Below are 25,030 nucleotides of genomic sequence, written 5' to 3' on the forward strand. Positions count from 1 at the left end.
AAATCCATATCAGTAGGACTGTCTCTACTCTGAATTACAGCAGTAAGGTGATGACACTTTGAGCACATTTTCTTTGCGATATAAGCCGTGCATCATGGATGAATGCCTTCTACTTAACAGTTTGCAGACAATGTAAGGTTATCAAGGGACACAGCTGGCTTCCTTGGGGGCACCCTTAGCCATCTGCGCCACACTTTTAACTATGTTTTCAGTTCTGAACAGCTGAAATTTACAGGAGATATGCTACAACAGGGATTGGATACAACATCAAAACCTTGGCTACTGTCATTTCATTGTAGTGAACTGCTGCTCAAGTATGAATTTGGTTGATGTTTAAATTCCTGTTCTACTTAAGAATACTGGCAGGATTACTCTGAAATGTGGTACATCTGTAGTTCTAATTTCAATTATCTTCAAAGTGCAGAATTATCTTTTCTTGCATGTAACCTGTTTTTTTTCTGTCTTACTGTTGTCATATTTGGTCCAGCTCATAGATGAAAATTATTTTTGGACCCACCTTTCCAGTTACCACATGTACACTAAAAAGTGCAGCAGTCTCTTTACCTTTCTGGTATTGACCCTGCATCTGTCATCATTCCCTAATGCAGTAATGAGCCAAGAATAAGACAAGGCTCTTGAGCAATGCCCTGTGCACCTTCTGACAAGATTCTGAAATCTGGAATTACCTATGGCATGGATATCATATCAATCAATGCTATTAATGATAGTACTCCAAGCAAGAATGTGGCACCTGCGTCATAGTTCATAATGAACTGCTGATGTTGTGGAGATGTGAAATGGAATAGACAACCAACTCATGCTGCAAGGAGGAATAGAGAATGTAGCAGGCATGCTTAGTCTGTCAGGATGTACACTGGATTCATTGTGGGTGAACTGCCTCCAGGCAGACCACACTACTGCACATTCAAAGTCCATTAGGATAAATAATGGATTCAGTGTGCATCCTAGCCCAGTAATCAGGTCACTGTATGCAACTTCCATTTTGTGGCTCTTAAGGACATACACTAGCAGGGTGAATCAGTGCATAACTACAGCTCCTATACAACCAGCAATCTGCACACAATGGTCTTGGATGGAAACGTGTCACCTGGCAGAAGTTGTGAGCTGCAGAGGTCCCACATGTTCTATTCTGCTGTTAGTGTATCATTGTGCTGTTGGTTTCAGGAATGTCCTGTAGCAGTAGGAATATACAGACCTCAGTGATGCCTCTCCTTGTAGATGGCAGCCTACCCTACATTGGCACATTCATACGATGCGTCAGTACAACTGCTCTCTTCAGGCTGCACTGAGGTAGGTACAAATGGCAGTACCATTTTCTAAAGCTGTACTAACACTAGGTACCATCACTGCTCCATCTCACCCCTGCATTCAGGGCTACCACCTTTGTTGCAGTTGTAGCCTGGCATGCAATGGGCATATGCTGCTGTAATGCATTCATTTGTAACTCATCCCCAAGCTAATGTTAGCACTGAGATTGCTCTGCCTATACAGGACTTTTGTCATTTTAAGACCAAGGCTCAGCAGCATCTGCTAGCTGTGCATCACTTCAGATAGGGGTCACAGCCTTCCAGCTCTAGTCTCCCCTTTTTCATCTGAGATTTCAAAATGACATGTGTCTACCAATCATTCTAGACAGATATTGAAGGTCATCATGGACAGCAGACTGTGCTGAGTGCTTTAATTGTATGTCTTCTTACCAGGTCTATATTAAAAGACATCAGAGGTGTTTCAGCGAACACCTCTTGATCGACACGTAATGAGCGAATGCTCAAAACAGTGGTTTCTTTCCCTGGAAAGAAACTGCTAGCACAAACACACACTTTAAAACAAAACGTGGGGGGCTGTGCCCCCCAACTAAATATACCAACTCTGAGATCACACTACAGTGAGGAAAGGGGCGAACACACGGGGACGGCCAAGTGATTTCTTTCCCAGGGAAAGAAATTGCAGTTTTGAGCATTCGCGCTTTAGTGCATTCGCCCATTACGTGTCGACCAAGAGGTGTACACTGAAACACCTCTTCGGTCTTTTAATATAGACCTGTCTTATCCAGTAAGCTTCCTATATTACATCCGCAGCTCTCTGTACCACTGTCAAGTAACACAGCCTTGGGATTTGGATGTACCTAGCCTATGACATCTATATCTGGTGAACCAAACCTGAGCAGTGTATCGCTGTTCCTTTCCATGAGATAGTCAGCAGCTGGAAATGAGACTGCACATCAGGCTTCCAGAGGGGGCATACAGTTTTCTAGGACTGGGTTTCAGAGGTAGGAGTGTTTTGGGAGACAGGATTGGTTGATCCATCATATCCGTTCTTAATGGACTGGGTTTGATGTGTTGATTAGTACAAGTTTTCCAAATGTTCAGGCCACTGACAAATCAAGGACCAGTGTTTGGCTGCAGAGGTATCCAAAATTCATACCATCAGGTCTATCTACTACCTGCAGCAATTCTGTGGATGAGGAGGAGCTTCTTCCTGATGGCTAAGTAACAATGAAGATGAGCAAACTGCTGTACAATCCCCAGAAAAAAAGGGTCTGGATACTTTACAATCCAATACTAGGCCTAAAAATGAAATATACAAAGCTTGCTCCAGCTGTGACTTTGGAGAAAGCAGACTGCAACTTCCAATGATTCAAAAGAGGGAAAGAAAATACTGGTTGAAGTGGAACGTTTCCTTGACAGGGAAATCAATAATTATCATCTAGGTAAAGGAACATGCAACACTCCCTGCTACTGGCAGATCATGGTGCTGGAAAGTAGACATACTGTAAAGATATATAGTACAAACAGAAGTCTGAGGTGCCACAGCATGACTTGAAAATAACATCGCTTGATTCAACATTTAAGACCCACATAACTGGATGAACAGAAATGGGAAAATTTGCATTTTTTTTTCCACACAGAGAACTAGCCCCTTGACAAAAGCTCATCTTTCAGAGCTCTAGTATATATTCTGGGAATCCCTCATGCAGCTCTCAGACAATTTATTGCATTTGTTTACCAGGATTGTCTTAATGGCCAAAAATTTACCCCTTTTCAGCAGAGGCCTGGGAAAAAAGCTCTAGGAAATTACACAAAGAACGAAATAGACAGTGGAGTACAAGTATTTGAATCAAACATACAAAAACAAAATTAAATGGTAGATTACAATGCATAACAATGCTTCATTAATAGCAGCATACTGGAAAAAGCTACCCAAAGACATTTGGAAATGAACTCGCTAGAAGGATGTCAAGTAACTTGGTGATGAATAGATGGGAAAGAAGCAGGAATGAAGAGGTATGAAATGAATGTTTTGGGTTAGGTAAAAGGAGGAAACAGGAAGCAATATGAAGAGAAGGTAGAGATGTAAGTCTAAGTAATCAATTTGAGACAGTTTGCTGAACATCCAGGAGTTGTGCAATATGGAAAAGGACAGCCAGCATAGGCCTCTGAATTCCTTACATCAATTGTCTGGCTCAAAGAGAATAAAGTTAACTAAAGTCTTCAGCAAGAGGGTAATACTCCCCTCTGCAAGAATACAGGCTATCATTGTGAGTTGAATTTCATAGCTTACTGGTTTTGCATAAACCGATAAACTAATCAAACTTTAATCCTACAAAACACACAAACATCTTAAAAACACAAATCAAGTACAACTTACAACTTATATTAATAGATCAAGTCAATAACCAAAGAAAGGACTAATAACTAAAATGGGGGGAGTGGGGTAGGTAACAGCAATACCCCTCTAGTCCTTGAGTCACAAACAATGGTTCAAGTCCTTCAGACTGTCAGTCAACGACTACACTCTATGGTACCACAACAAAGAACACCTGTCCTTCCAGAGCATTCCCACTGAAGAAAATAAAAATCACAATCCTCGGACTGGACCCCTGATGTCCAGTGCTGAGCATCATTTCCAAACAGTTTAGGACATCTGAAAGGAAAAAAGGTATTGGAGATGGCGAGTGCATACAGAGTACCTCAAAAACACGACCAAACACAGGAAAAGGATAAAAAAAAGATGTTCCTCAGTTTTACAAGCTTGATAACCTTGCCTGGGACACAATTCTGACATAGGATGATGGGTATTGCTTACATTGATAGGTAAACTGGCCAGGGAAGTCTTCCACAAAACGTCAGACCATTCTGGAACAGAGTCTAACATATGCTTGTTGGCAAAAACTAGAATTATGCTGTGGGGTCCTGTCACCATAACTTCTGGAGTTGGCAAACTACTGGTATGGAATTCAGAGAGGTTAGCCAATCCAACAACCTGGCCTGTATCTATTCCCAAGTTCAACGGAAGACCAGAAGTGTGAGAAACCAGCTTACAGCAAACTATCCAAAGGAGAAAAATCTTACTTATAAGTGGGTCAGGAGGAAGTACAAAAACAAAGGTGAAAGAAAAACCCAAGGTGCAAAAAGCCTGTGTCCTCATTGTCCTGGGAACAGAGATGAATCCCAAAAAAACTGGAATGTAGATTTAAGTAAAACAATTTCTCTAAACCTGGCCAAGAGGTACATCCTAGCAGTGTAACTCAACCAAGGAAACATCCATTCAGAAGGTAAACCCTCTTAGCAAATGTCAAACTGAATGACTTCCAAAAGGCCAGTGTATAGGATACCTATGCAGACTATTCCAATGTTTACTGATGAATCCCTCAGAACTAGAGAGGATCCCCAATGCAGAAGTGTCCCAGGAAGTGAAACTGATATTGAAACGGGGCCTGAATCCAGCCCAAAGCATTTTTCAATACGTAGCGGCAATCAAACCAGTAAAAGTACCATTCTTAAACTGTCACAAATGTTAGTGAGAATCTCATCATCTGCAAAGATGAGATCATTTGTGCTGTCCCAAAAATAAAGTAGCGTAACAAAATGTGTTACTGTTGGCCATTAGATGACCAACGAGGTACTCCTGACACTAAGTACCACGGCATGTATCACAAGGATGAACACACAGCTGCTCAGTTGATAACCTTAGCGAACACCATTGCCCAAAGGCAACCTTGATACTTTCTATCCACTGATTACTGGCATAAGGCACAGAGTAAATGGAATAGAATGGATGAGCATAAATCCAGAGTCTGAAGTCATAAGCCTCCAAGACAGCTAGCAGCTGGTGATAACACTGTCAAACACCTTTGTGATATGCCAGTCAGAAAGAGGTAAGACACCAAGGACAACTTTTTCAGATACAAGAGTATCACCTGAACTTGGCATCCAGTGATCCAATAAAATTCTTGTGCCAGCAGATCCTTTATCAATGGTGGGTACAGAATATGCAAGATTTTTCAAAACAGTTTATAATTTGTGTTGCTAAAGGCAGTGGACCACCAAGTATCCAGATCACAGCTGTCACCCTTCTTGTGAAATAAATTTGCGCATAAGATATCATAGGTTGGTACTAGGCTATCAACCCTAGGGCCTATACAAGCCTAGCCATAACAATTCCCTGGCTATTTCTTCCCACATTATTTACTTTCCTGGACCCCTGTCTAGCAGGGCGACTGACGTGATCCCTGGGGTGAATTTCCTTTCTCCCATCCAATTGTCAAGGTTCCTCTTAAAGAAGTCCAAAGAGGCACTCTGCTTGACATGTATGGGCAATCTATTCCAGAGTCTGGGGAGTCTCTGGGTCAGGAACCTATCCCTCCAGCATGTTTTGTTGATTGTGATGACAAGGTTTAGATCCCTGGAGTGTGTAGCTCTGAGGGATTGGGATTTCTTTAAGTGTAGCATGTCCAACAGCTCTGGGTTTGACATGGCCTTGTATGTTAAGCAGAGATCACCTCTGAGTAGACGATATGCGACAGAGTATAGCTGGAGTTTTTTAAGGCGGTCAGTGTAGGGCATCTGCTTTTGGCCTGTGATTCTTTTAGTGAGGTATTTCTGAGGCCTTTCCAGTTGTTGCAGATGTCTTGAGAGGTACATACCAAATGGGGCATTGTATTCTATAATGGGTCTAATGAGGGATGAGTACAGTGGGACAATGACCTCCTTCTTTCTGGATGAAAATCCCTTCGTGATGAGGTGTGCCACATAGAAGGATTTCCTGACTGTTGTGGCGATGTGGTTATCGAAGGTGAGACCACTGTCCACCTGCGTCCCTAAGCCTCATCACACTTTCTGTGTTTAGTGTACTGCCACCTATATGGTAATTCATGGATACATGTTTTTTCCCAAAGGGGATAACAATACATTTCTTGGCATTGAGCTTGAGCCCATGGCTCTGGCACCAAGCATCTGTTTCTGTAAGGCCCTTTTGTAGAGTATCCACATCATTTGGGGATTCAATAATGGCTCCCAGTTTGCAGTCATCTGCAAACTTTGTTAGCCAGAGTCCCTTAGTGTTGACCTGTACTTCAGAGAAGTAGATGCCAAACAAGAACGGCCCCAGGACTGAACCCTGAGGTACTCCACTTGTCTGGAGCTGGATTTGGAGTCGGCTACTTTTACAGTGTGGGTTCTATCAGTAAGCCATTTAGCAACCCATTGGGTGACATAGGGATTAATGCCCAACTTAGTAAGTTTATCTATGATTCCAGAGTTGGGGGATGGTGTCAAAGGCCTTGGCAAGGTCTAGATAGGCTGTGTGGACCACCTTACCCTTGTCCATGGCTCTGGAGACTGATTCAAAGAAGTCAGTCAAGTTCAGGAGACAAGATCGGCCCTTCACAAACCCAAACTGGGTGGGGTCCAGTGTTTGAAGGTTGCCAATGTCTTTGTTTATAAGTTCCATGATAATACGCTCCATGGCCTTGCAGATAAGGCTTGTCAGACTGATGGGACGGTAGTTTCCGGGATCCAAGGTGGATCCCCCCTTGTGGATTGGGATAACTGTAGCTCTGCGCCACTCAGTGGGCACGAAACCTGAGGTGAGGCTATGATTAAACATGACACTTAGGTGAGGTGCCAGTTCATATTGTAGTTCATGTAGTACACAGCCTGGGATGGCATCTGGTCCCATGGATGCTGTATTCTTGGCTTTAGAGAGTGCATTTTGTACCTGTGTGGCCGTTATTACTGGAATTTGGCAATCTTCCTGTATTGAGATGGGCCATTTGGGGGGTGAAGTTGGCACTGAATCGATCTGCCAGGATATTGGCAATATCCTTTGGATCAGTATATTTAATGCCATTCTGTTTTAGCTCAGAGCAGATCTGAGCATTGCCATTTAGATTCTTGACATTGTTACAGAATGCTTTGTGGTTATCTTTGGAATCTTTGGCAATTTTATTTTCGTAACTAGTTTTGGAGGATTTTATGAGGCATCTCAGTTTCTTACTGAGGCTAGTAAGGGAGTTTTTTGCATCCTGGGATTTTCCTCTTTTCTGCAAAAGTTTCTTCCTTTTGTTGTAAAGTTTGTTTATGGCAGGGGACCACCAGATTGGCTTCCTTTTTTTGGATGAGAGCATTTTGGTTCTATTTGGGATGGCACGATTCATGCATGAGTGGATGTGCTCGTACAGTGCCTTAGTGTAGGATTCAGCAGTTGAACTTTCAGTTCCCGTCTGCATGGGTGTTATGAAGTTTGTCACTTCTGACTTGAGTAGCATGAAGTTGGCTTTGGAGAAGGTTTTATGGTGGTTTCTTTACTGGGGGGGTGGGGGTGGGATGTGGATGTTAAGGGTGATTAGCTTATGGTCAGACCTGACTAGCGAGGGGGTGACCATAGGTATGGAGCATTGATTTCCCATGTTGGTAATGACCAGGTCTAGGATATTGGAGCCCCTGGTGGGACTATGGATTAGTTGATCCAGGGCATTGGAATTTATGAATTCCAAGAACCGTTGCGCAAAGGTGTTGGGACATGAGTAGTTTTCCCAGTTAATGGCAGGGTAGTTAAAATCACCCAGTATTAGGGTGTTTGGTTCTATCTTAATATTTTCCAGTATGTTTAGAAAGGTGTAGAAAGCAACACTCACTGAAAAGATGCAGAATTACATGTTAAAGGGCCAGGGACATTTGTTTTTAACATGAGCATGGGATCCCATCCACCCCAGGACCACGTGAACATTGAACCAATGATGAAGCTTTATCCAGTTCAGTGATAGTGAAAGGATTATCCAAAGACTCCTTTTGGAAAGGTGTCAAAGTGGGAAAAGGATATCTTTCCACCATACAGGGAATGAAGATAACCCAATATGACCCTGAGCATTCCAATGTGATCAGAGGCCATTTCACTTGCATGATTAAGCAGATACTTCATGCAGTATGCCTTTTTCAGGACTGTCTTACCTAAACAGGAGAGAGCAACTAACCTCCCACACTGCAGAACATATTGTAGATTGTGCAACACCTGGGTGATTTTAAGCAAGTTCTGTCCATACACCTCTGAGGTGGTCAGAGAAAACACATCCATTGTAGAGTCTAGATATAACAGAAAAGTACAGTTGTGTACACTTACCATAAATGTAGATGTTTGAGTGTATTCACTGTTGCAGTCATTACATTTGGGTAATCCTGCTGGCAGGTTACACTCAGTCAGCCTGAATTCCAAAGTCTTGGGTCCTGCGTCGGCTGCTGTCACCCCTTCCCTGACATCAGGTTGTCAGGGGTATAAAAGCAGCAGCAGATGCCATTTACGTCAGTTTTTCTTGACCCAGATGTCAGGTGCCCCCTGAAAGGGTAGCCACAATTTATATATATAAAACTACATGCAGCAATATAAACTTTACCTTCATCTACAAGCAAATACACCACATAGGTTGTATAAATCAGAGAAGGAAAGCTAAGTTTCCAACAGAAAAAAGGGGGATGCGGGAGGGTAACCTGGACTGCAACAGTGAATACACTCAAACATCTACATTTATGGTAAGTGTACACAACTGTACTATGTTCTTTGTGTTTCACTGTTGCAGTCATTACATTTGGATAGAGTCCCAAAGCTATGGTTGGGAGGCTGGAGCTAAACAGCATTAGGAGTGGCTATGAGGCCCTGCAGAACTGCAGTGGCAAAACCTGCCCTGGATTTAAAATAGAGTGGAAGGTGATAGTGCTTTGCAAAGGTGTGCACTGAACTCCAAGTAGCTGCCCTTAAAATGTCCTTGGTTGGTACTCCCCTGAGAAAGGCTGCTGAAATGTCTGCAACTCTGGTGGAATGTGGCCTAATGCCCTTAGGCACTGGCTTGCCATGGTATAAGTAGCAGAAACGAATGCAATGGCCTATCCACTTTGAAATAGTCTGCTTTGAGATAGCCTTTCCTTGTGACCCTGCAGCATATGCCACTAGTAATTGCTCTGTCTTTCTGAAAACTTTGGTTCTGTCCAAGTAGAATCTAAGCTGTCTGTGTACGTCCAAAGAATGCAGAATTCTTTCCCCTTTGTTCTATGGATCTGGATAAAAAGTTGGCAGATGAATGGTTTGACACTGGACACCACTTTAGGCATAAATGTTGGGTTTGTCCTCAGGGAGACCCTGTCCGGATAAAAAATGATAAAAGATTCCACAGCCATGAGTGCCTGTAGCTCTGAAACTCGTCTTTCAGAAGTTATTGCTAGGAGCAGAGCTGTTTTCCAAGATAAAAACTTTATATCAGCAGTAGCAGCTGGCTCAAAAGGAGGCAGAGTGAATTTTTCCAAGACATAGTTGAGGTCCCATTGCAGGCATTGGTGATCTCCTTGGAGGCCTTAAATTTTGGCTCCCCTGAGGTACTCTTTTAATAAGGGATGAGAAAAAGTACAGTTTTGTACCTACCATAAATGTAGATGTCCGATAGGTATGCATCTGCAGTCATAACATATGGGTTGTCCTGCCTCAGGCAGCCCTTCGGTCGGCCGGATTCCAAAGTCTGGTCTGGCCTCGGCTGATGTCGCACTTTCCCCGACGTCAGAGCGTCTGGGGTATAAAAGCATCAGCCGAAGCCATTTTCCTCAGTTTTTCTTGCCCCAGATGCCAGGTGCCCTCTAGGAAGGCTAAATTTGTATAAATGCTGAAAAGTTCCAAACATTTGCAAATTATATACATGTATAAACAAACAAATACATCATAATAGATTCCCCCAGCTAGCTGAAAGAGGGGTAAGCACCCTAGGAATACCACAGAGGGGAAGGAGAGTGGGTAATCCTGACTGCAGATGCATACCTATCGGACATCTACATTTATGGTAGGTACAAAACTGTACTATGTCCTTCAAGGATGCATCTGCAGTCATAACATATGGGTAGAATACCATAGCCAATCTGGGGGAGGAGGTACCAAGAGAAGGATGGTGTAGTTAAGATCCCCTGCAGTACTGCAGTTGCAAACCCTGCTCGGGATCTGGAGTATAAAGGTAGATTGTAATGCTTGGCAAATGTATGCACTGAGCTCCAAGTAGCAGCTTCTAAAATGTCCTTGGTAGCCACCCCTCGTAGGAAAGCTGTAGTGGTGGCTGTGGCCCTTGTGGAGTGAGGCCTGATATTTTTAGGAAATGTCTTTCCATGAAAGGAGTAGCAAAAGCGAATGCAATTTCCTATCCATTTTGAAATTGTCTGTTTGGAAATTGCTCTTCCTTGCACCCCAGTTGCATATGCTACAAAAAGTTGGTCAGTTTTTCTGCTAGTTTTCGTTCTGTCCAAAAAGTAGCGTAGTTGTTTGTGTATATCCAAGGTGTGCAAAAATTTTTCCCCTTTGTTCTGTGGGTTAGGGAAGAACGTAGGCAAGTGAATAGCTTGGTTCAAGGATACCCTAGATACCACCTTTGGCATGAAAGTAGGACTGGTTCTTAGTGACACTCTATCCTGGTGAAAAATAAGAAAAGGCTGCACTGCCATTAATGCCTGTAACTCAGATACTCTTCTTGCTGAAGTGATTGCCAGAAGGAATGCAGTTTTCCAAGATAAAAACTGTAGGTCTGCTGATGCTGCTGGTTCAAAAGGAGGTAGTGTCAGTTTTTCCAGCACAAAATTGAGATCCCATGCAGGTAGAGGGGGTCTTCTTGGAAGTTTAACATTTTTGATCCCTCTCAAAAATTGCCTGAGAAGAGGGTGTGAGAAGATAGGTGGATCCATATTGTATTCTGCTGAAATTGCTGAAGCATGAATCTTAATGGAAGAATAAGACAGGCCATTGTGGAACAATTCTGCTAAGTATCCTAGGATGTGTGCTAGGTTTGCCACTGTGACATCTGTGCCCTTTGATGTGCTCCAAATGAGAAATCTCTTCCATTTAGCTGAGTATGTCTTTCTTGTGGAAGGTCTGCGAGCCTCCAGGATAATGTCCTTCACCCTCTGAGATAAAACAGATTGGTTGGGTTTTAAGGAATTTTCCAGGCAGTTAGCTGCAATGTTTTCAAGTTGGGATGCAGGGTCTTGAAATTGTTCTGCGTTAGAAGACGCCATAGGGGAAGAGGCCATGAATTTGCCTGAGACATGCTTCTCAATAGTGGGTACCAGTGTTGTCTTGGCCAGTCTGGAGCTATTAGTATCACTTTTGGCTGCTCCTCCCTGATCTTCAGTAGAACCTTGTACATCAATGGGAGAGGTGGAAAGGCATATACTGTTAGGGCATTCCAGCTGAAAGAGAGAGAGTCCACCCTCCATGCTTGTGGGTGGTATGTCCTTGAGCAGAATTTCTTCAGTTGGTGGTTGAGTGGGGAGGCGAACAGATCTATCTCTGGCATTCCCCCATGTCTTTGTTATGAGTTTGAAGATGTCTGGATGCAGCATCCATTCGTGTGCATCCATGGTAGTTCTGCTTAAGCTGTCTGCTAGTGTATTTTCTTTTCCTGGTACGAATTTGGCCTGCAGCTGGATATTGAGATTCAGGCATAGGTTCCAAAGATTCATAGCCATCCGGCATAGAGGGTAGGAATGTGTGCCTCCCTGTTTGTTTATGTACCACATGACCGTGGTGTTGTCTGTCCTTATTAACAGATGTCCTTGCTGGAGGAAGGGTCTGAATGCCTCGATTGCATGCCTCACTGCCAGCATTTCCTTTTGGTTTATGTGCATGCTTAGCTGCCCTTGAGGCCATAGGCCTTGGATACGTTTGTCCTCCATGTGTGCTCCCCATCCTCGGTCTGAGGCGTCCATGGTGATGGTCTGCCTTGTTTTTGGTTTGTTGAAAGGCAACCCTCTGTTGGACCGGCAGGCCTGAGCCCACCACAGGAATTCCTTTTGAAGGCATGGAATGATTGGTATCATGGTTTCTAGACTGTGTTGAGACCATACATTCCTTAGGTACCATTGTAATTTCCTCATATGCAACCTGGCATGTGGAATTAAAATTATGCAGGATGCCAGGTAACCCAGGGCCTGTAGGACTTTCCTTGCAGTAAGCTGAGTTTGTCTTGTCAGAATCATGAAGTAATCTGGAAGTTGTTTTTGTTTTTCTTCTGAGAGGAAAGCCATCTGGGTGATTGTGTCCAGATCCGCACCCAAAAAGGTTATCCTTTGGGATGGTACTAGTCTTGACTTTTGGATGTTGACTGTGTATCCCAAGGTCTGTAGCAGGTGTATGGCATAGGCCAAGTCCTTTAACAATTTTTTCTTGTTGTCCGCTTGTATTAGGCAGTCGTCCAGGTATGGATAAATTTGAATTCCCTGAAGTCTGCAATGTGCAATTACTGATGCTAGGCATTTCGTGAATACTCTGGGCGCAGTAGATAAGCCAAAGGGCAATGCTGAGAAATGATAATGCTCTGATTCTGCAAGAAATCTGAGGTGTCTTCTGCAATCTGGTCAGATAGGGACGTGCAGGTATGCCTCCTTGAGATCTAGAGTCACCAGCCAAGACTCCTTTGCCCAACATGGGAAGAAGTTGCTGTAGGGTCAGCATTTTGAATTTTGGCACAATGAGATAAGTGTTCAGTGTGGACAGGTCGAGAATAGGCCTCCATTGGTTTTCTTTTTTTGGTACAAGGAATAGTCTGGAGTAAAATCCTTGGCCTTGTTCTGTACATAGTACCCTTTCTATAGCTTTCATCTGAAGTAAATTGCTGATTTGTCTTAAAGCCTCTGCCTTCTGGTTTGGTGGAAGGTTTGGCATTCTGCTTCTTTTTGGCAATGTGTGGAAGTGAAACCTGTATCCTTTTGTCTATTATTTGCAATGTCCATGTATCCTTTCTAATGCAATGCCAGTTTTTTGAGAATAAAGCCAGCTTTCCGCCCAAGGGTGCTTCCAGTTGATCCCTGGTAGGCGGAATCAGAGTCAAGTCATTGGGTCTGTCCTGTAGTAGTGGTTGTAGTTGTAGCTGTTGCACTACTCCTCTGGTTGGCAGGCTGCCACTGACGGCCTCTGTAGGGGCCCTTCGATTGACCTCTGCCTCTAGGGCGCCTGTTCCTGCCTCTCTGTGCTCTGGAGGAGTCTGGAAAGGACCAATTCTTTGTAGGCCAGTTTCTGCTGAACCGCGGAGGTTGAACTTGCAGGAAATCTTTAACTGTTTGCACAGATTTTGCTTTTTCTTCAACCTTCTTTAGAATCTCCTGTGCAGGGGAGCCAAATAAATTTTGTTTCTCCATTGGAGCATCGAGGAGTTTAGCCTTGACATGGTCTGGCAAAGATTGCTCCTTCAGCCAGGCATGCCTACGAATTACTGACCCAGTCATAGCTGATCTAAATGAAGCCTCTAGTGCATCATAGCCACATTTTAAAAAATTATTACTAACCTGCTGTGAGTTGTGTACCAAATCCTTAAGGAATTTACGGTCTAAGGGTTCAGGAGAAGAAAGTTTCTTATTCAGCTGATCTAACAAAAATTCCTGGTACTGTATCATATGGAATTGACAGTTTAATGTTCTGGCAGAAAGAGTAGCAGATGTATAAACCTTTTTTCCCCATCTCTCTAATGCTCTAGACTCTCTTTCAGAGGGTAGGGGATTTTTGGCAGTAGCGGCTGCAACCCCTTTAGGGCCCTGAGAAATAGTTTCTGGGTCTGCAGCATGGGCTTTATACAGGTGGAAGTGAGAATCCGGGACCCTGTAATATCTGTTAGGTTTGGCAGGGGCCGGAGGAAGAGAATCAGGTGCTGTACTGACATCATTGTATACATCATCAATTACATTTAGAACAGGAGGTATAGCTAAGGGCCTATGCTGGGGCAAATGCAAAAAGGTCCTTAATCTTTTTCTAGAGTCAGAGAAATCCTGACCTTGCCATTGAAAGTGCTCTCTCATGGAGTGTAAAGTCTCCCCAAAGGAAAATTCTTCAGGAGGGGAGGCCGAAGGGATAGATTCCTCTGCATCTGAATCCTCATAAGGAGAGTAGGCCCGTTCCTGGTCGTCTGACAAATCAGATCCATCCGTGGAGTAATCTGAGGAGTGAGGTTCAGAGGGGTTAGTCCTGGGCCTTTTGTCTGGAGGAGGTTGGGAGGCCCTGTCTGGGTGAGGTTGGGAACCCCTAATTAAGGAGATAAGGTCATCAGCAAGACTGAGGATCTGTGAACTAGAGGAAGGCCTCTGGGATGTAGATTTGGCAGGCAAAGCTTTTGAAAGTTTGGCAGCTTTAGCCCTGGAGAAGGCCTTAATAGACATAGAAGCTGGGGGCCTAGCTGCCCCACGTGCAGGGGTAGAAATGTCCAAAGGTATGGTGTCGGACAATTCCTGAACACTAGCTTCGGTAGGGAGTTCTGAAGCCGACTCAGCCGGGGCCTCTCTGGCCTCGGTGGTCGGAAGTATGGTTTCGGTAGTAGGAATTGCTGTGGACCGTTTCAGCCGAAACAGAGACACTCGCGGTGGGCCTAGCCGTGGTTTCAGCCGAAACCGCAGGCCACGAGTGTCGGTCTTTTTCCTTGCGTTTTTTGACCATATGCGAAGTCGGAGTCTCCGACGGCATTTTATAAGCAAAAGCGGTTCCAAAAAATTCCTCTGCAAACTCTGACCGACGTCTAAGAGTCCGTCGGTTGAAGGAGGCACAGGCTAAACAAGCTGATACGTCGTGGTCTGGGCCTAAGCAAGGAAGGCAGTAAGAATGGAAATCCTTATGAGGTATTGGTTTCCCACAAGTTAAACAATTATTTACTTTGTCTGACATCGGCCGAGGCAAGAAAGAGTCCCCAATGGGGTACTTAGCTTTTTTCGAAGTCTTCGGTAGCTGAAATCTCTGGATCTGACAGACCGGCACTTGCGAACAGCTTCTGCTTCGGGCACCATGCGTCAAGAAAGACTGAGGAAAATGGCGTCGGCTGATGCTTTTATACCCCAGACGCTCTGACGTCGGGGAAAGTGCGACATTAGCAGAGGCCAGACCCAGACTTTGGAATCCGGCCGACCGAAGGGCTGCCTGAGGCAGGACAACCCATATGTTATGACTGCAGATGCATCCTTGAAGGACATCATTGGTGGCTCTGCATTGTAATGAGCCAAAATGGCAGAGGCATGAATTTTGATAGATGAGAAAGATAGGCCTTTGTCCAACATCTCAGTTAAGTATTGTAAAATCTGAGGAATATTTGGCACAGCTGTATCTGTTCCTTGTGCCTGGTTCTAAGCACAGAATCTCTTCTATTTTCCAGCATAAGATTTCCTAGTACTAGGCCTTCTGGCTTCCAAAATGACATCCATCACAGCTTTGCTGAGAGGTGTGTTTTGTATGACTACATTATCTGCCATGCTGCCAGGTTTAACGCCCTGAGCTGGCTGTGCAGGATCCGATTGTTTCGCTGGGACAGTAGATGCGGTACTTGAGGTAAGTTCCAAGCTGGGCATTGAGACAAGCTCCTTAATATTGGGTACCAGTGCTGGCGGGGCCAGTCTGGTGCAATCAGGATCATCTTTGGCTTCTCCTGTCTGACCTTTAGGAGTACCTTGGGGAGGAGAGGCAGAGGGGGAAAGGCATATACTGATAGGTTTTTCCAGCTGATCCACTTTCCATGCTTGTCTGTGATAAATCCTTGTGCAGAATCTCTCTAGTTGGTAGTTGTGAGGGGAGGCACATAGATCTATGTCCGGCCATCCCCATTTCCTTGTTATCATGCTGAAGACTTGTAGATCCAGCTGCCACTCGTGTGGATCCATGAGGTTTCTGCTTAGTTTGTTTGCCAGAGTATTTTTCCTTCCTGGCAGGAATTGTGCCTGCAGATGTATTTGGCAAGTCAATGCCGTGTCCTACAAAGTCATGGCTAGTCTGCAAAGGGGGTATGAATGTGTGCCCCCCTGCTTGTTTATATACCACATAACCGTGGTGTTGTCTGTCTTCATCAGTAGTTGTCCTAGATGAAATAGGTCCTTGAAGGCTGTCAGGGCATTTTGAACAGCTAACATCTCTTTTTGATTGATATGTAGATGCATTTGGTTTGAGGTCCATGTTCCCTGAATGCATCTTCCTGCCATGTGGCCTCCCCCAGGTGTAATCTGATCCATCTGTTGTTAGTGTCTGCCTGGCTGGGGTTAATGTGAATGGCTGTCCCTTGTTTTGGTGACAAGCCTTTGCCCACCATCGAAACTCCTGTTGCAGGCAGGGAATGAGAGTAATTATAGTTTCCAGGCTGTGGCAATGTTGAGTTCAAACACTTTTTAGATACCACTGTAGTTTCTCCTCATATGCAGTCTTGCATATGTAATTAGTAGGATGCAGGATGCCATGAAACCCAAAGCCTGCAGAATTTTTCTTGCAGATAACTGGGCCTTTGTTGCTAACATTTTGAAATAGGTAGTCAGTTGCCTTTGTTTGACCCGCAGTGGTGGTGCTGCGGTAGCGCTGTCGCCTCACAGTAAGATGCTGTCCGGTTTGATTCTCAGCTAGAGCGTCTTCTGCGTGGAGACATGCGTGAATGGGCATATCTTTGTTGAAAGTTGTGCATCAGGCCTGGCAAGCCGGTATGTAAAAATCAACTGCCAATCATTAACGGACCGGAGTTCCGCTGTGGCGACCCCTAACCGGGAAAATCTGAGAGAGACAGTCAGTTGCCTTTGTTTGTCTGGAGTGAGATAAGCCATCTGGGCAGTTGTATTTAAGCTTGCACTCAGGAATATTATCTTTTGAGAGGATACTAGTTTTGATTTCTTTTCGTTGACTGTGTACCCTAGGCATGTTAGTTTTTTCACAAATGCCAGATGCTCTAGAAGGTTGTCCTCATTCTCTGCTTGAATTAGACAGTCGTCCAAGTAAGGATATATTTGTATTCCTCTGTCTGCAGAATGCAATTACTGATAAAGACCCTGGGCGCAGTAGATAATCCAAAGGGCAGTGCAGAGAATTGGTAACACATTGAGCCAGCCTTGAATCTGAGGTATCTTCTGCATGCTTGTCATATTGGGACATGCAGGTATCCCTCTTTTAGGTCTAAAGTTACAAGCCAAGCGTTCTTGCCCACAATGGGCAGAAGCTGTTGCAAAGTCAACATTGAATTTTGGTATGTCCAGGAATGTGTTCAGAATTGATGGGTCCAGTACTGGCCTCCAGGCCTTGTCCTGAGTACCAAGAACAATCTTGAGTAAAATCCTTGTCCCCATTCTTGCTCTGGCACTTGCTGAATGGTCCTCATGTCCATGATGGATGAGAAGTGTTTTTGTGCCTCTGCCCATTGATTTTTTGGCAGATCTGGCCAGCCGTTTGCCTTTGGCAGGGTATGGAAATGGAACTTGTAGCCTTGTGACAGGATATTTAGAACCCACTTGTCCTGGGTTATGTGCCAATTTTGAGAAAAAAGTGCAAATTTTCCCCCCAAGGGTGCTGCCAGGAAATAAGTGCTTGATGCAGGCAGGGGGAAGTCATTGGGACTGTTTCCTGTAAGGTTGTAATTTGTCTTCTCCACTTTTGGAGGTAGAAGCACCCCATTGCTTTGACCTGTATGAACCTTGCGCCTGGGATCTTCCCCTTTGAGGTCTGTCTGACACAGAAAAGGACCAATTCTTTGTTGGCCAGTGTATACTAAACCTAGGTGGTTGTACTTGTAAGAAATTTTTGACCGTTTGCATAGATTTGGCCTTGACATACATTTTCTTTAACACCTCTTCTGCCTAAACACCAAACAAAGTATTATGCTGTAAAGGTGCATCTAATAATTTAACTAACATGATCAGGCATTTTTTGTTCCTTTAACCAAGCATGCCTTCTAATTACAGAACCTGTAACTGCGCCCCTGCAGGAGGCCTCTAAAGAATCAAAACCACATTGCAAAGTATGCTTCCAACTTGTTCAGCTGCATGCAATATATCCTGCATTTCCTTGTTTTCTGCACATTCAGAGTTTAACATAATTTTCTGTTAAAGCAATTCCATGATGTTGCTGATATTTGAGCATATGAAACTGACAGTTTAAGGCTCTTATAGCTAAGGTAGCAGATGTGTAAACCTTTTTTCCCCATCTACCCAGAGCCCAGAAATCCCTGTCAGAAGGGGTAGGGTTTTTTTTTGCAGCTGAAGCCTAGACTCCCTTGGGACCCTGAGAAATAGTTTCTGCGTCTGCAGCAGGGTTTTTAAAAAGGAATTTATGTGAGTCAGGAACCCTGTAATATCTGTCAGGCTTAACACGGGCTGGAGGTAAGGAGTCAGGGGTAAGGCTAGACTCCGAAAACACATCATTAACAATGTCTAACACAGGAGGGATGGCTAGTGGCTTGCGCTGGAGTAGTAACAGGAAATCCCGGAGCCTCTTTTTAGATTCTGAAAAATCTTGGCTCTCCCAGTGGAAATGCTCCCTCATGGTATGTAAGGTTTCCCCAAAAGAATAGTCCTCAGGAGGATAAGCTGAAGGTATGGATTCTTCAGCATCAGAATCCTCATAGGGGGAAAAGAATATTTCTTATCAGAAGAGGAATCAGAAGAAATGGAAACCTGATCTGAAGATTCATAGTTAGTCTCTTGCCTAGGCCTCTTATCAGGAGGGGGATGGGAACACCTGATCAAGGTAATCAAGTCTTCGGCCATTTTGAGCATCTGTTTTTTGGGCATGGAGGCCTGTCCATGTGGCTCTCGAGTTTGCTTCTTTGCCTTTGAAGGAGCTTTAGTCTTTGCCTTTGAAGTCAGTTTAATGTACAGATGTTTGGGTCTGAATACACCCTCCGAAGCCGGTGCCTGCTCAGCAGCTCCGGACCCATCTGAAGGATTAGTGTCAGAGGCTCCAATACCTCAAGTTTCCAGTGGCATGGCCGACTCCACGTGCGAGTCTGTAGCGGCCTGTGACTCAAAAGTAGCGATAGTCAGGGGCTATGAAAGTGCCTCACCGAGAACCTGCGAACTGGCTTAGAAGCTTAGTCAGTTTTGGGCCTCGGCTGTCTTTCTTTTTTTTCTTTTTTTTTCTTCGCGTTTTTTGTGAACTCTAGTAGTCAGATGGCTTTCTGACATTTCTGGATAATTAAAACTGCGACCAAAGTAGTTTAAGGCAAAATCATTCTGACGCTTAATAGTGCATTGGTTAAATCTAGCACAAAACCGACAACCCAGAAAGTTATGATCAGGGCCTAGGCAAGGAATACATTAAGAATGAAAGTCTTTATGAGGTATTTGCTTCCCACAAGAAATACAATTAACTTTTTCTGACATCTGTTCTGGAGCAAGAAAAAAGTTTCCCCAATGGGGTACTTAGCTTTATAGAAGACTTCAGATCTGAAATTCGAACTCGAAAATCTCAAGAGTTGGCCGACCGGCACTTGCAAACTGCTTCTGCTTTGGGCACCGCGTGGCAATAAAGACTTAAGAAAATGGCATTGGCTGCTTCTTTTATACCCCTGACGACCTGATGTCGGGGAAGGGGCGACAGCAGCCGACGCAGGACCCAAGACTTTGGAATTCAGGCCGACTGAGGGCAACTTGCCAGCAGGATTACCGAAATGTAATGACTGCAACAGTGAAACACGAAGAACATGGTGGTATTTGAAGCTGGAGAAGCCTGATGCAGTTGCCTATTGAAGGCAGTGTGAAAGCACCAGTAACAAGACCTATACCTGCTTTTAAACTGCAACCACCAATCTGAGATATTGTCAGAGAGTCATGAAGGTCACATGATCTTGTTACAGTTCCTGACCTGGACATCCACCATACATTTGTGTAAGTTCAGAGTAAAGTAAATCCTTGCCACAAGGCAACTGTGCATTGGAAAACCCAAACTCTTCCCAAAGGACACTGTGCTCATGAAGTCCACCAAAGTAGATAGTGAGTTTAACCCCCACAAGAAAGGAAGAAAATGTAGCCAATCCTAGTGTGGGTAACTCCTTAATGTCAGTAGGTGTAGTAGTGCCATCCCATCTGGAGGGTTCCCAACCTCATTTGGTTTTAGAGCCATCAAGATGTTAGTTGAAATCACAAAAAGAAAAATTAAAAGATCACAATAAAGAAAACAATATTTTAAAAAATATATTTTTCTTGTAATTCAATGGCACGATTATACACGCACAACAAGAATACATCACTTACAGCAACCCTAGCCACCAAACCCTTGAGAACACGTGAATGCTGACCCTGAGAGCAACACCTTTTATGTAAATAATCAAAACACATAAATTTGAGGCAGTCCCTCAAAAACTGCCTCCAAACCAAGTTCTTCCCACTGTATTCTTGGTTTGGGAGGGGGGAGATAAGCCTGCCGATATCTAGAAATTAAATGCTGAAAGGACAAGATAAGCAGTTCATCACTCTATGATGACTAATTGCTAATTGGCGTCCGTTACCCAGCAGCCTATGAATAATACAAAAGAAAACTGAACAGCTTGACAAGAACAGAGAGGGTGGAGACAGAACTCAACCCCTGCTTTATCTGTTGGGATATGGGTGAAGGTGGAGGAAACCAGGGGTCGCCTGTAGTCTTTCCCTTTGACTACCTCTTACATCTACTCTTGCTCCACTATACTGAGATCCATTCACCCCAGCCCTCAAGCATAACAACCTCCTGTTCTTCCTCCATGTCATTATCGATCTCATCCACAAACACAGATCAGGGGGAGGGGGAGGTAAAATCTCTTCTTGAATACACTGAGCATTAATATGTACACAAATAGATGGATCAGTCACTACAAGGGAAGGTGGAGCATCTGCCAGAGGGACAAAATTACCCATGGGAGAAGGGCCATCAACCTTAGCAGTACTACAGTGGTGGGACAGACAGCAGCATCTTACTATATGTTGTCAGCTGCCAACTACATTTCAGCACCTGGAAAAAAAAAAAAAAAACATCTGGTCAGTAGGAGAAACAGAGTCTTCAGAAACCTCAGTGAGCCGAGAAGCAGAATCTGAAAATGCCACACGGTACTCTTCCCTGTTATAAGGCCCTCCACAAAACTGTCGGCGATTAGGACACACACCTGTGACATAGCTCCTGCCCACATCTGGAGTACTTCTTATTCATAGGTTAGTACTATGCTAGCTGCCCTTGCAGATCATTTTGAGCCTAGCAATTTCCATTTTGGTTTTTGAATTAATCTATCCCATTTGGTGATGGATAATCTGAGGAGCCCGTGAATAGGATACATCATTTAGAAGCTGCCTGTGTCCTTTAGTACCAAAGATGCAGCCCTGGGGTAAAGTTTCTACAGCCCATTCACAGATCCAAGTTGTAAATGAAACAAACAGGGATGAGTTTTGTTTTATGTGGATGGAAAGTCTGTTCCAGAGCAGTGCTAACAAATATTCTGTTGATGTTGCAGAAAAGGTTTAGATCCCTAGACAGACTATTCCCAATTCCATCTGACTTGCTGATGTGCAGTAAATCCATCAGTATTGGGTCTGAGGATGCTTTGTATGCCAGGCACAGGACACCTCTTAGCAGTCACTATTATACAGAGTATAGTGACAAGGCTTCAAGTTGGTCCATGTAGGACATATTGTTTAGGCATTGTATTCTTTTAATAAGGTATCTCTGTCAGTGTTCCAGTTGTTGCATGCATGTGTCTAGACAGATATATGCCAAAGGGGGCAATTATACTCAATGACTGGACGATTGAGGGCTGATTAAAGGGGGGGGGGGCAATGTCATAACTAGATCTAGGCACAGCCCCTTTGTTTATAAAGTGTGCAATAAGAGAAGGACTTTGTTATAATGGACACACACTGATTGCACATTAGGTCATTGTCTGCATAACTTCCCAAACAACTGGGTCAACACTTAGAGGAGTATTGTAAATGTAGTAGTTCCCCAGGGTAGATAACTTTCTACAGCATATGATAATGCATTTTCTGGCATTTTTCAGTCCACGATTTCGGTTCCAGTTATTTGGGACAAATCTTCCCACAGGATGACAGACATTAGGGGATTCAGCGACTGTTCTTAGCTTGTAGTCATATGCAAATTTAGTCAGCCCAAGCCCTGTGGTATTGGCTTTTACTTCAGAGAAATACATACCAAACAATAGAGGCTCCAGCACACTGGCCTCTGGGACTCTACTTGTCACTGTTCTCTCTGTGATGGTAACTTTCTGTTTGGATTTCCTGCATCTTATCTGTGAGCCAGCTTTCTGGGCATTTGTTTAACAGACATTTAAGACTGCCACTATAGAAGCAGAACTTTTGGAGTGTCCCGAGTACATTAGAGCCTCCTCTTTGCCTAGCAATCTGGTAGACCCCCCCTGCAGGAGGTGAATGATTTCTGCATCTTGCAACTTTAGGTAGATCCGCTCCTCACAGCCACCATTCCAGATACCTTTAGGGTCCAACAGCCAGGTAACAGAAAAAGTACAGTTTTGTACCTACTATAAATGTAGATGTTTGAGTGTATATACTGCTGCAGTCATCATACTTGGGTTATCCTGTCGTCAGGCGGTCCCGCAGTCAGCCGAATCCCAAAGCCTTGGTCCAGCATCGGCGGTCGTCGCTTCTTCCCTGACGTCAGTGCGACAGGGGTATAAAAGAGGCAGCCAACACCATTTTCTTCAGTTTTTCTTGCCCTAGATGTCAGGTGCCCCCAACTAGGAAGGCAAAACAAAAAGCTATGCAAAAATTCCTTAGAAGATAAACAATAGTACCATTAGTAAATACACCATATAGACATGCATCCAATTGATTGATGAACATGGAGCTATAACTAACACCCTGGTATGTAGAGGGGATGGTGGGAGGGTAACCTGGACTGCAGCAGTATATACACTCGAACATCTACATTTATGGTAGGTACAAAACTGTACTATGTTCATCGTGTTATACTGCTGCAGTCATCACACTTGGGTTGAATCCCAAAGTTATGGATGGGTGGCTGGTACTAAACTGGGTTAGCCGAAGCTAGGATGCCTTGCAGCACTGCAGTGGCAGAACCAGCTCTGGATTTTGAGTATAAAGGAAGGTGGTAGTGCTTGGTAAAGGTGTGCACTGAACTCCAAGTAGCTGCCTCCAGAATGTCCTTGGTTGGAACCCCCCTGAGAAAGGCTGCTGAGGTTGCTGTAGCCCTGGTAGAATGGGACCTAATATTAACAGGCACTGCTTTCCCATGGTGCAAGTAGCAAAAGCGGATACAATGTGCTATCCATTTGGAGATGGTCTGTTTTGAAATGGCCTTTCCTTGTGAACCTGCAGCATAGGATACAAAGAGTTGGTCAGTTTTTCTGAAGGTCTTTGTCTTATCTAAATAGTAACGTAGCTGTCTGTGAATGTCCAAAGAGTGAAGGAGTCTTTCTCCTTTATTCTGAGGGTTTGGATAAAAGGTGGGTAAATGAATGGTCTGATTTAAAGCCACACTGGATACTACTTTTGGAATAAAGGTAGGGTTAGTTCGTAAAGAGACCCTGTCCTGATGGAAAATGATGAAAGGTTCCACTGCCATAAATGCCTGTAGTTCTGAGACCCTGCGTGCTGAGGTAATAGCCAGCAACAAAGCTGTTTTCCAAGACAAGTATTGTAGTTCGGCTGAGAATGCTGGTTCGAAAGGAGGCAGTGTTCATTTTTCTAAAACGAAGTTCAGGTCCCAAGCTGGTGTTGGGGGTTTTCTGGGGGGTCTTATATTCTTAGCCCCTCTGAGAAACTGCCGTAGTAAAGGGTGTGAGAACATTGGAGGATCCGTATTGTATTGAGCTGAAATGGGTGAAGCATGGATCTTAATGGATGAGAATGAAAGGCCTTGGTGTAGCATCTCAGTTAAGTATTGCAGTATTTGAGGAATGTTAGTTATCCAAGGATTTTGGCCTTTAGCCTGGTTACATGCACAAAATCTTTTCCATTTGTCTGAGTAAGTTTTTCTGGTGATGGGCCTTCTGACCTCCATAATGACATTCTGGAAGCCCTTTGAGAGAAGTGTTGATTGAAAATTCAAGGTATTCTCCATGCAGCTAAATTTAAAGTTCTAAGCTAGTTGTGAATTATCAGAGAGTTTTTGAGTCAGCAGTAGTGGGAATTGAGGCAAGATCCATGGAGGGCTGTGAGTCAAGTTCCTTAGTAATGGGTACCAGTGCTGGCGTGGCCAGTCCGGAGCAATGAGGATCATTTGTGGTCTCTCTGATCTGACTTTCAATAATACCTTGCTCAGTAAAGGTAGTGGTGGGAAGGCATAGACTGCCAACGCTGTCCAACTGAATGATAGGGAGTCCACTTTCCAGGCTAAGGAGTGATAAGTCCTTGTGCAAAATTTCTGTAGTTGGCAATTGTTGGGGGAGGCAAACAGATCTATGTCTGGACATCCCCACCTTTGAGTTATCATTGAAAATACTTGTGGGTGTAGTCTCCACTCATGAGGATCTGCCATATTTCTGCTTAATTCGTCTGCCAATATGTTTTCCTTTATTGGTAGGAATTGTGCTTGCAGTTGCACTTGGTAAGTCAATGCTGTCTTCCACAAGGTCATTGCCTGTCTGCATAAAGGGTAGGAGTGTGTTCCTCCTTGTTTATGTACCACATCGCTGTGGTGTTGTCTGTCCTTAGTAGTTGTCCTGGATGCAAGAGGTCCTTGAAAGCTGTCAGTGCATTTTGCACAGCTAGCATCTCCTTTTGGTTGGTGTGAAGATGCATTTGTTTTGCAGACCATTTGCTCTGTATGTACTGTCCTGCCATGTGTGCTCCCCAGGCGTAGTCTGAAGAATCTGTTGTCATAGTTTGGTTTGCTGGAGGTAAGACGAAAGGAAGACCCTTGTTTATTTGACATGCTTGAGCCCACCATAGGAACTCTTTTTGAAGGCATGGAATGAGAGGTATACTTGATTCGAGGCTGTGCCTGTGTTGAGACCATACACTTTTCAGGTACC

The sequence above is a fragment of the Protopterus annectens genome, chromosome 9.part0 (genome assembly GCF_019279795.1).
Source record: "Protopterus annectens isolate FY-2018-M chromosome 9.part0, PAN1.0, whole genome shotgun sequence".
Lineage (NCBI taxonomy): Eukaryota > Metazoa > Chordata > Ceratodontiformes > Protopteridae > Protopterus > Protopterus annectens.